General features: G+C 50.1%; 1 protein-coding gene and 1 long non-coding RNA gene across 3 annotated transcripts in view; one reads left to right on the plus strand and one right to left on the minus strand.

Annotated features, from left to right (window-relative positions):
- The window catches only part of LOC138663705 (oocyte zinc finger protein XlCOF22-like), a 469,510-nt gene that overhangs the window by 423,061 nt on the left and 33,922 nt on the right, over positions 1-12,527 (minus strand). The gene's annotated exons all lie outside the window — the stretch shown is intronic.
- On the plus strand, positions 3,076-5,700 carry LOC138667425 (uncharacterized). Its single transcript, XR_011318755.1, has 2 exons — positions 3,076-3,207; positions 5,254-5,700. It is a non-coding gene; the product is annotated as an uncharacterized lncRNA (long non-coding RNA).

Genomic DNA, 12,527 nt, shown 5'->3' on the forward strand with positions numbered 1-12,527 from the left:
TTTGGCGTACTAGTTGGTTTGGGGCCTACTATCGGTGTCTGCCGCTCCTTGTTGTTCTCCTGGTTTCCTGTCCTGAAATTCCGTTTTCAGGCACTCGTTAAGTAGTTGTTAATGTTAGACTGCATTTTGGCCTACTAGTTGGGTTGGGGCCTACTATCGGTGTCTGCCACTCCTTGCTGTTCTCCTCCACTGAACAAAGCTGTGCCACCTGTTTACTACTGTTGCCAATTTTGAACTGCATTTCGACTACTTACTGATTTGGGCCTACTCTCTGTGTCAGCCTCTCATTCCAGTTGTCCTCCACTGCAATGCCCCCTGATTAGTCCTGTGTTACCAATTTTGAACTGCATTTAGCCCACTTTATTCTTTGGGCCTATATCTGTGTTTCCTCCTCATCCTGCCCATTGCCCAGCCAGTGATAGATGAGTCTGCTGGTACATTGACCCATAACGCAACATTTCCCGTGCACGCTACACTGCAAGATTGTGACCCTGCTGAAAGTCAGGTCCCCCTTCCCGCATACCATACCACCTTACACGGGGACAAACAGGAAGGTGCAGATGAAAGTGCAGGTTCCTTCATCAGGTGGGGGGAGGAATACTAGTTGGCGACGTCACTGGCACAGGGCCTCTCATGGTACGCAAAAGTGTTGCTGCCGGTGGGAGGCGCCCCTGCCGTGCAAACACACCGCTGTACTTTGAGGGGCCCTGTGCCAGTGCCAATGCCAACGAGTGGGCCCCCCCTGCTTGCTCAGGTTCACAGCACTTGCAAAGTTGAAATACTTACCTCTCCCTGCTCCACTGCCGTGACGTGGTCCAGATTTCCTGGGTCCACTAATTACTTGAACCAGCCCTACCCACCACAACTTTAGCCAAATGACCCCCAATTTCAAATGCCTTCCAATTATTATAAGGTAAATTACGCTTGACAAGCTTCATTAAGAAGAATGGATGGTTTTGACATTAAAATGGGCACTCTGTTTTCCTGGCCCCCACTCACTGCCGACTATGCTGCCCCATTGACTTGCATTGGGTTTCGTGTTTCGGTCGATCCCGACTTTACGTCATAATCGGCCGATTTCACTCGACCCGACTTTTGAGATAGTCGGGTTTCGCGAAACCCGGCTCGACTCTAAAAAGGTCAAGGTCGCTCAACTCTAGTCATCAGTTTATATTCCCAGACTCTTCTGTCTCTCTGAGATTTGAAGCTACCTTTTAACACAAGTAATTTCATGTCTATAAGGTTATTATTTGGGAGACAAAAATGTATTGCAACAGGTAGATCCATTCTTTTTTCTCTTATTGTATGGCGATGAGAGTTCATCCTTGTTCTCAGTTTCTGCCCTGTCTCCCCCACATACAGACCCCCAGTTGAACATTTAGTACAAATAATTAGGTACACCACAGTAGAAGTGACGCAGCTGAAAGTACCTGGTACGTTCAGCTGCGACACTTCTAATGTGGTTATCACTCATGATAATTCTGCTTCATGTCACCTGTCTTATCCATGGTTTCCCCCCTTTTTTTTCTATGTTGTGCATAAATATGTGATTCTTCAGAATTTCTTTTAGTCTTTGCCTGATGAAGAGACCTGTGTAGTCTCGAAAGCTTGCAATTTGTTACCATCTTTTCAGTTAGCCATTAAAAGGTATCAACCACTGAGGACTCTCAATTCTAAATATTTTTCTATCTACTGGCTAACACGGTACCAAGATATATATCTTTTTTGTAACATATACAACAGGACATTTTCTTCCAAATGCCTAACAGCATGGATTTTGATTCGCCTCTGTACTTCAAGGTTGCTTTTTGTTTTGGAACCTGTCAAGGAAAAATAACTTACCAAGCTCCTTGGTTCTCACACTACTATCTGTACCACACACTGTATTCCCTTTTCCCTCTCACCTTCATCTTTTGTCTGATATCTTTCTCTATAAAGAATTGTTTCTAATGTCCCATAAGACGCTGTGGGTTTGTACCTTGTTTCTCCGGCATTACTCTGCATGTCTCTGCTTTAACCCTTTGTTTCTCTCCCCCTAACTAGCAGGGATACTGTTGTCTGTTACCTGTATGGATGCTGCTCAGTTCCCTGCTCCGCTGCGTAGCTGTACATGGTTTGTGAGGTCTTTGCTCCGCTGCATGACCATCCGCATTTGCGGTCCCTGGCTGCCACTGTGGAAGCTATGCGTGAGTTGCAAGGTCCTCTGCAGCTGGTGCATGGCTTTCCATGTGTCCAGGCTTGCAGCCGCTGCCAGGTGCCCTAAGCCAAAGTTCCTGTGTTCCTATACTGTAATGCAGGGCCGGCTCCAGGTTTTTGAGGGCCCCGGGCGAAAGAGTCTCAGTGGGCCCCCCCCCTTTAACACATACCACGATTCATGATGCACAGATACAGCAGAGAAATATAGCACAGCCCATGTAGCGTATAGCACAGCCCACGTAGTATATAACACAGCCACGTAGTGTATAGCATAGCCCACGTAGTATATAACACAGCCACGTAGTAAATAGCACAGCCACATAGTATATAGCACAGCCGACGTAGTACTGTATATAGCACAGACACGTAGTATATAGCACAGACACGTAGTATATAGCACAAACACGTAGTATATAGCACAGACACGTAGTATATTGCCCAGCCACGTAATATATTGCACAGCCACGTAATATATTGCCCGGCCACGTAGTATATAGCACAGCTACATAGTATATAACACAGGCAGCCCACGTAGTATATAACACAGCCCACGCAGTATATAGCACAGCCCGCGCAGTATATAACACAGCCCACGCAGTATATAACACAGCCTGAGCCCACGCAGTATATAACACACACAGCCCACGCAGACGCAGTATATAGCACAGCCCACGCAGTATATAACACACACAGCCCACGCAGACGCAGTATATAGCACAGCCCATGCAGTATGTAGCACAGACTGCCAGATCCATTATTACAAAAAGGTAGGTCAGGCAGCACAGATGAGGCATCTACTCATGGCTGCCCACCTCTTTACAGTGTGTTTTTCTCTCTTTGCAGTTGCATGGCCAGTGCTATGTTAATAGCGCCCCCTCTGACTTCAGGGTCACAGCAATGCTGGAACTTGGATCTCCCCTGGAGATGACTCAGCTCTTGCAAACCCCCTGGGAGGAGAGATTTAAAGTGAAGGCAAACAATGGTGATTGTTCCAGTGGCCATGCATGGAAGGTAATAGTACCCATCCAAACAGGGGGACTGCATGCAGCACATTGCACCTCTGCCCAATGCAATCTGCCTCCAGCTGTGCAATAGTTAATGAGTCAAGGAAAAGGGATTACCCTAAAGGTCTGTGCAAACAGCCTGCAATGTCCCCTCTGCAGGACACAGGGGCTGGGGGGCTGCCATTTACAATTCACAGCTCAGACTGTGTTTGTGTAAGTGGCCTGTAAACATGTCAGAGGTCACGGAGAAGCCATTATACCGTAAGATGCAGAGGGCAGAAAGGGAATTTTTATGGCACCACATTCCTCATATTAACTTATGGCACCTGACTGCTGCTCCTGCCTCCTGCTCCGCTCGTCTTTCTGCTTGCCGCTGTCCCTGTGTCTGCGCTGCTGCTGGACGCCTGGACCTGTCCTGGACGGTGGACGCGTGGATGACAGCAGCCGGATCTCTTCTCTGAGCTCTTAGGAATCTGACGAGCTCGCACGACCGGAAGTGACAGGACAGAGCGACCGCCGGCCCGGAAGTGACTTGCATTCATGGTGATGGTAGCGCCAGTGGTGACTGGTGAGTATTGCAGGCGCAGCTGTGTGAAACTCAGTCCAAGCAGCAGGCCCGGCCCGGAAGTGACTCTGGCTGCGTTGTATCCATGGTGACGGATGGTCCCGACTCCCGGAAGTGAGTATTCCGGCTGCAGCTGCGCACCGTAAATGGGCCCCCCCATCTCGCCAGGGCCCCGGCACTTGCAGCGGGTACGCCGGGTGCTGACGCCGACCCTGCTGTAATGGTTTCTGTTTGTGCTTAAGGTGCGCTCGGCCACACCTTCCTTGCTTTTATTAGGGTTAATGTGTGCACCTGAGTTGCTTTTCCCAGCCTATCGCTGAGGGGCAGCTCCTATATAAACTCCCTCTTTCCTGTTGGGCGTTGCCAGAGCTTTGCATTAAGTTTCTGAGTCTTGCCATGTGTATGGGGTGTTCAGCTCCTGTTCTGCCTGCGTTCAGTTCTGGGAAAAGCTGATACCTGTTCTTCTGCCTGCTCTGGGGGCTGAGTACCCATATGTGTTTCTGTTTGTGTCTTGTTTTTTCGTCTGCTCTGGGGGCTGAGTACCCAGATCCATCCTTTCCTGGAGGCTGCAAATCCAGGCCCGTTTCTGTTGTGTTTTGTTTCCCGCCTCCCTGAGGGCTGCATTCTCAGGTCTGAACTCATGATCCTGTATCCGTTCCTGTACCTAATCCTGTCTTAACTGTGTCCTCTGTGTTATGTTCCTCAAGTTCCTCTGTGTCTGGAACTCTGTACCCAGTGACTATGAACTAACCTGGGTTCGTCTTTTAAAGATGAAGTCCGGTGTTTTTGCTGAGCGTTTACTATGTTGTTCTCAGCCTGCTATGTGGTGGTAACTCCGTCCGGAACCGGTCCAACCCGTCGGGGCTTGCACCATCCCGCTTGAGTTCCTTCCTAGGTCTGATGCCCGGAGCCCGACTGCCGTAGTTTGGAACCCAACGACCACAGCCTGGTGCCTGGACATGGTGTCCGGAGACTGGCGACCGATGTCTGGTTCCCTGAGCCGACCACCGCTGCCTGGTTCTGTGCCATCCCTGTCCCAGCTGATGACCTGAGCCGCCACGCTGATGTTCCGATGTCATGCCTGTGTTCTGATGTCCAGCCTGTGTCCTGATGTCCTGCTTGTGCCTGATGTCCAGCCTGTGTCCAGATGTCCTGATGTCCAGTGTCACGGGGTCCTTCTCCGGTATCACACCATCAACAGAGCAAGAGAATAGTGAACAATTCCAAGACCTTTATTTAGACAAAAATACGAAAGGTCCATATACAATCCACCACACAAAGGATAAGATAGTCCAGAATCCGAATGCAGTTCAGTAAGAGGATAAAAGGCCTGGGAGATGAGATTCCAACAATCCAGCAGACAGAGGATAACATAGTCCATATACTCTTCTTTCTCTCTGAGGTGCTGGGATCACATCATAGTTCCAACACAGGATCTGAGATTGTGTCTCACCTCACTGATATTTTAAAAGTCTTCCTCATTCACAGGTCAGGGGGGAAGATGTCCAGCCGGTTCCCCGGGGTCCACTCTGTGATGACGTCTGTCCCTAGGCCAGTGTTTGATGTTCTCCTGCTGAGCTTGTGCTACGCCTGAGGCCTGAGAGTGAGGCCATCCTAGTATGCCTGTGCCAGATGACCCTGGACTGCATCAACCCGTGATGACCCCTGCCATCGTCTGAAGTCTGTCAGAGGTCTGTGTCTGATGTTCTCTTGCTGAGCCTGTGCTACGCCTGAGGCCCGAGAGAGAGGCCATCCTAGTATGCCCGTGCCAGATAACCCTGGACTGCATCAATCCGTGATGTCCTCCTGCCTTCGTCTGTTTCCCTGAGATGTGTAGCCTTTCTTGATGTGCGGATTCGGGAGCCTGGCATAGTTATGTTCTGTTCATGTACTGTGATTTCGTTTGAGTAAACTTTATCTTTCTTCATTCCTGAAGTTGTGCGGTGTTATCTAGTTCTGCATGTCACCATCTTGTCCACAAGCTCAGCTGCGACAGACCCTGCTCGCTGCCATTCCCTAATCTGGCTAGGTCCAGGTTCTCTTCTGTGGTCCAGTGGGTCCACATTCCGTTCCCACCTAGGACGCTTGCCCCCACATCCTTGTGGTCTGGAGGCGTCGGCTGGGCTGCGCCTGCGGTCACAGCTGTAACACGCACAAATTTGGGCCAAGGTAGAGTGACCAGAATTTGATGTGGTCCGTCACTCCGTATGTAATGGTGGTGTGAGATCAGTAGCCCAAAGTAATTTAATCCCTGGGAAACACCAGCTACTTATTAAAATCTGTGAAAAGTGGCTATTTTCCCACTTTGATGCCAGTTCTGATGCCCAGAATCCATTTGGGCCAGGCTGGAGTCACCTGAATTTGATAAGGGGCATCACTATAGATGTAATGAGGGTGTGAGATCAGTGGCCCAAAGTCATTTAACCCTTTCTATAAAAGCCCTTTGGTGCCCAGTTTGATTCCCATTTTTAAACCAGTTTTATAACTTTTGTAGTTGCTTTTAAAGGTAACCTGTCATCAGGTTTGGCAGATACAAGTTACAGCCACCGCCTTTCAGAGCTTATCCACAGCATTCTATAATGCTAGTCTGGTCTGATGGGTGTCGCAGGTCCTGGTCCGGCGCTTCCCATCTTCTTATGATCGCCACCCTCTTGCTTGCTTCATGGCTCCCCGGCATTGTGTCCCTGCGCAGGTGTACTTATCTGCCCTGTTGCTCTGTCCACAACAAGGAAGATAAGTACGCCTGCACAGGAGCACGATTCCGGGTAGCCCTTGTGGATGACACAAGGACGCGTCATCCACATGAAGCAAGCAAGAGGGCAGCATCGCAAGACGATGGGAGGCACTGGACCAGGACCAGCAACACCCATTTTAAATCACCCCCTCCACCCCAGGAGTGTATAATAAATCTTTATTTTATTCTCTTACAGGTCGGATCGGGGTCAGATATACAGTATTATAGAATGCTGTATATCAGCCCTGAAAGGCGGTGACATATCTTGTATCGACCAAACCTGGTGACAGGTTCCCTTTAAGCGTATTCTCATCAGGACACCTCGCTGCATTGAATTTTATTATAATTTTTTATTTTTGTCATTAAACAAAAAAAGAAATTGCCGAATAATAAACCAACTTCAGGTCTTTGATATACAACCAGAAAAAATAAAACAAATGTCAGTAACACCAAGTGGTTAATTATAACGGGCCTTACAGTTGTGGCCAAAAGTATTGACACCCCTGCAATTCTGTCAGATAATACTCAGTTTCTTCCTGAAAATGATTGCAAACACAAATAATTCTTTGGTATTATTATCTTCATTTAATTTGTCTTAAATGAAAAAACAAAAAAGAGAATGAAGCAAAAAGCCTGATACGGGCCTGCCAGATGACAGCTGTTGCAATGTAGATGGCTGATGCGGATCATCCTCCTCCACTTCTGAGCTAGTGGCAGCGGCACCCTCTTCCCCCAATGGCTGCCAATCTGGATCAACAACTGGGTCATCTATCACCTCCTCTTCAATGTCATGTGCACCTTCCTCTGTGTCACCGTGTAAGGTGCTATAGCATTCGTGACGGGGCACCATAGTCTCATCAGGGTCAGATTCTGGCTCAGTACACTGCGAGGGCAATGTAGTGATCTGAGTCAATGGAACAGCATTATAATCTAGCTGTGGCTGTGCATCAGTGCACTCCATGTCCGATTCATCTTGTAATGAGCAGTTAACAATTTCCCGTTCTAACCCAGGCACGGTATGTGTAAAGACCTCCATGGAGTAACCTGTAGTGTCGCCTGACGCATTCTTCACTTTTTGTTTGGGTGACGGACACAAGGAAACGTCTTGTTCCTGACCGGGAGCATGCACTGACGACTCGCTGCTTTTATATTTGGAACTTTCTGAAGAGGAGGTGAAAGAGCTAGAGGCTGAGTCAGCAATGAAAGCCAAAACTTTTTCCTGTTGCTCCGGCCTTAAAAGCCATTTTCCTACTCCCAGATAAGGGAGCCTTCGAGGCCTTGTGTAGCCAGACGATGACGCTGGCTCAACACCTCCAGCCTTAGGTGCTATTGTGCTTTTGCCACTACCACCAGATGCACCACCACCACCATCAGTACCAGCTGGCAACCACCGCCCACGGCCTCTTCCACGAGACTTCCTTATTTTTTGGAAAATCTAACCAAAATAACAACCGTTATATGGTACTGTAAAACAAGGTAGAAGGTGTATATAAACTTGTTGAGAATTTGAATCTCCCTTTTTTTTTGGGAGACTGAACCAAAACTCAGGCCCTGTGCATAAAACAACGCAATGTAAGTGGCAGAAAGTGGCTGGCTGATATACCACAAACTAACAGAACAGAAGTATATCCACTTTGTGACAAATTGAATCTCCCCTTTTTTGGGGGAGACTGAACCACAACTTAGGCCCAGTGTATATAACAACGCAATCTAAGTCGCAGAAAGTGGCTGGCTGATATACGACAAACTAACAGGATTGAAGTATATCCACTTTGTGACAATTTGAATCTCCCCTTTTTTTTGGGAGACTGAACCACAACTCAGGCCCAGTGTATATAACAACGCAATCTAAGTGACAGAAAGAGGCTGGCTGATATACGACAAACTAACAGGTCAGAAGTATATCTGCATCGCCCCAGAGATCTGGTCGTTGCAGTATGACGCTCTGCCACTAAGGGGAGTGATGGTACGTCTGATGGCACTAAAGGAGTTCTCCTGACCAGGTATCACCAGAACACTTTACACTTCACACTCTGGCCACTAGGGGGAGCAAAAGGCTTTATTTATTGGGCCACTCTTCACACTGGTAAAACTAGGGGTTGGGGAGGAAGTTAGTCAGAAGCTAACTGGGTTGGATTCAGGCAACATCCCGTGGCAGGGGGTGTTGCAGGGAGAAGACACAGGGGGGTCCCTGTCAGGCGTGGGAACCTGGCAGGTGCCTAGCAAACAGAACAGAACGTAACGGAACCGCGCCTGCACTACCTTGCGGCGGTATCCTAAGAAAGAGACACGAAGGGAAGGATATTGTGGAACAGTGTAAACGAGATCAAGCAAAAAGGAGTACCAGTAGGAGTCGTGCCGTGAGACCGAGGCAACATCCTACTGAGGCGCGTAGCCGGTGGCCGGAACACCGCGGGAGTAACTGACTTTAGGCCTTACTCCGAACTCCGCAGGACAGTTAATTATAGGTTGGCTGTCTACCTTAAATTTCCTACGAAGACATAGGGGGCAACAGTGGGAGTGGGGCGTCTCTAGGGTCCCGGAAGAACTCCAGGCCTTCCCGTCATACGGGTGCGTCCTAGCCATAACATATCTGGGGGACGAGAAACTAGCAACATCTGGAACTAAAGAGAGAGAGAGCTGTAGAGAACGACGAACGAGAACAGCAGTTGTGTGGACTTTTCCGAATGCTCAGCAGGGTAGGACTACAACACACAGGCGCTAGTGGTGGGCAACGATTTCCATCTGCGAGGGAAACTCTGGAAGTGCCCATCGGACCGGCCGGTCTCAGATAGCCCTGTTAAACGTGCTCTGGATTGAGGATCCTGAAGTCTACAGTAAAGAGGTAAAGAGACTGCAACCTTGTGTCCTCGTTATTGACTGCACCTCACACCATCACCATCTACCTTACTGGGAAGCCCTGGGGACATACTTCACCTGTGGGAAGGTATACCATCCAGCTGCCATTCCATCACCCCAGCGGACCCCACAGCAGCGTCGGTCACCCTGACCGAACACAACAGGTGGCGTCACGAACCCCTGACAGACTGCTCCACCTCTATTGGACGCCCCTTAGCAGGGTCGCGGACCGGGTCTAGCCACCGTGACAGCCTCAGAACCGAACCCGAGAGGCCCAGTACCGAGAACTCGTGGCCCTGTGTCTGGGGGGCGATCCAACTTGGCGTCACGAACAGGATCCTACTTAAGCCTGAGAAGCAGGTCATGTGTGCCTTGGAACTGTGATTGAAACGTGTTGGACTGTGATCTATTGCAAGGACTGTGTATTGCCAACTGCCGCAAGATTCCCGCCAAAATTGCCGCCATTGTAGCGCCACGAGGAGCGCAAGAGAAGAAGAAGGGCGTTGAAGTGGGCGTGAGTAAGCTGGAGAGCGCGAAAGATAATGGCCGCCCAGTCTAAATATTTCTGTACCTTGAGGACGTGTCCGTCAGCAGCTGAGATCCGCCTCCTGATCCTCAATGGGGGGTGGAGGAACAAGAAACGAAACCGCCCATGAAGAAGAGAGCAGGAAAGAGACCAGGAGGTGACCCACGTGGAGGACGCCATGGCCGGCCGCTCAGATCCAGACAGCGGGGTTGAAGCAGAGGGCTCCCCCAGCTACCCGGACGAGTACAACAGCCAGAGCCTTACATCCGGGACCGGACTCCTGCAGGGTGAGATGGAGGACCTGGCGGAGCAGCTGCTCCAGTGGAGGCTTGAGACCAAGGCCTCGTGTCAGGAGGCACCAGCGGAGGAACTCCCGACCCCGGATCCTGTACCACCCTTGGAGTCGGCTGCAACGGAGGAAGCTGCGCTGACCGGTGAGTCCGCCGACCCTACCTTGCCAGCGGAAGACTTGCTGATAGGCCCGGTCGCACCGCCCCCTTCCCCGGGGACCCACAAACTCCAACGCCTTCTGCAATGGGACCAGGCCACGGGCATGGAGCATTTCTTAAAGGCCCCGATCTCGCCGCTCACCATGCCAGGCGAGGTATATGCGGAGCGCACGGTGTGCCGCTGGGTGAACCCGGGATCTGACTTTATGGGGTTCCCCGGGGTGAAGACACGAGAAGGGGAGATGGTGGAGGCGCTTAGCTGGGAGGAGTACCAGTGCCAGCTGGATCGGCAGTGGGAGGAGCAGGAGAAACAACACCAGGCCCAGCGAGAAGCTCACTACCGGCGGGACCTCGAGATAAAGGATCGGTCCCGCAAGGACCGCACCACTCACCAGGCCCCGCGCAGGCTGGGCACCGTAGTGGACTTTAAGCTCCGTGGGGGATGGGGCTTCATTAAGGAGCCGGATCTGTATTCCGAGGTTTTCGTAAACCGGAGGGATGTGGAGTCCCATCTCAAGGAAGGCAACCCGGACCGGGATCTATACAAGGGGGACGAAGTCACCTACACTCAGCACTTCGGGGAAAGGGGGTGGTTCGCCCTGAACATGCGCAAGTGGCCAGTCCCCATGACATCACCAGTCAAAGCGGCGGAGAAGCCGTCCCCCATAGCGAGGGTGCCCCCTTGTGACCGGACCACGACCGTCACCAAGACCACAGTGGTGACCCCTACTTGCACCATGGGGAAAACCACCACTTGCACCGTGGACACTGTTACTACGGCGGTGGCAGAGAGCTCGACTTCAGGAGTGGTTGGCACCTCGGTTGCTGCGAGGTCCAGGACAATTGCCACACAGACCCCTGACTGGAGCCCGGGATCTCCTGTGACCACGCCGCGTACCCGGTGGGGTGGCCCCGCCCACTGCTGCTGGTGCAGTTGTCACGACCACTAACGCCGAGGAAATAAACCTCAGAGATCGGAATAGGTAAATAGTTAACTGTTCCTTGCTGCTTCTTCAAACCCGTCCAGGGTTATTTCTTAAAGGGGTCCCTTTGTTTACCCGGGATCCCTATTGTTTATAGTTCTTTTCCTACTTTTGCACAGAGTTATCATTGTTCCAAAGACTGCCGAATCATGGACGGTGAATGATTCAAAACTGTTTTTGTATATAGTTTGCACCTTCTTAAAGGTGCTCCCTACTGGTTTTACAAGCGAAAGAAGACTTTGCGAAGATAATGCTTCTGGACATGACGCAGAAGGTCTTGCTTTCAGTGGACTTGCAGACAGAGAGAGAATCTGCACTACCTCTTAGAGACTTGGGTCCCTCTTAAAGGGAATGTTTACATGATTGCTTTAATAAAAGTTGAAACGTTAATAATGTTGAAATTTAGAAAGTTTGATGATGTTGATAGAGACTGAGGACAGGAAAGCTTGAAGTGAACCTGTAGGGGTTATAGAGAGAGTCCTCCTGAGAACTGTAGAAAGATGGTCGGTACAATGACAGTAGGCCCAGCCAAGGAGCTAGGCGGTCCTGCATTGGGGAAGCTACAACGGAAAGAAAGGTTGAGTTATTTATATAGTATTTTATAGTAGGCCTTTAGTGGGTTCAGCTTATACGCCCTTAAAGGAAAAAGTTAAATTATTGTTCAAAGTTTGCACTTGGTAAAATACCCGGCTGGGTACTGAGTTATTTATAGTCAACCTGTTATTTAAAAAATATTTAATTTTGTTTGTAACGTTCAAGTGTCCTCACCTCCCATAAAGGGAAGCATTGTTCCATTTACTTGTTTTAGCATTTCAAAATTTTGTATGTCTTTTGCTGCAATGTATTGTTGTTCTTCTTCCCAGTCCAGGAGTACTGGATTTAACCGGGGGGGGTGCAGCGCCCCAGAGATCTGGTCGTTGCAGTATGACGCTCTGCCACTAAGGGGAGTGATGGTACGTCTGATGGCACTAAAGGAGTTCTCCTGACCAGGTATCACCAGAACACTTTACACTTCACACTCCGGCCACTAGGGGGAGCAAAAGGCTTTATTTATTGGGCCACTCCTCACACTGGTAAAACTAGGGGTTGGGGAGGAGGTTGGTCAGAAGCTGACTGGGTTGGATTCAGGCAACATCCCGTGGCAGGGGGTGTTGCACGGAGAAGACACAGGGGGGTCCCTGTTGTGAATTCTGCTCTTGGACTCCCTCTGG

Source organism: Ranitomeya imitator, chromosome 2 (genome assembly GCF_032444005.1).
Source record: "Ranitomeya imitator isolate aRanImi1 chromosome 2, aRanImi1.pri, whole genome shotgun sequence".
NCBI lineage: Eukaryota > Metazoa > Chordata > Amphibia > Anura > Dendrobatidae > Ranitomeya > Ranitomeya imitator.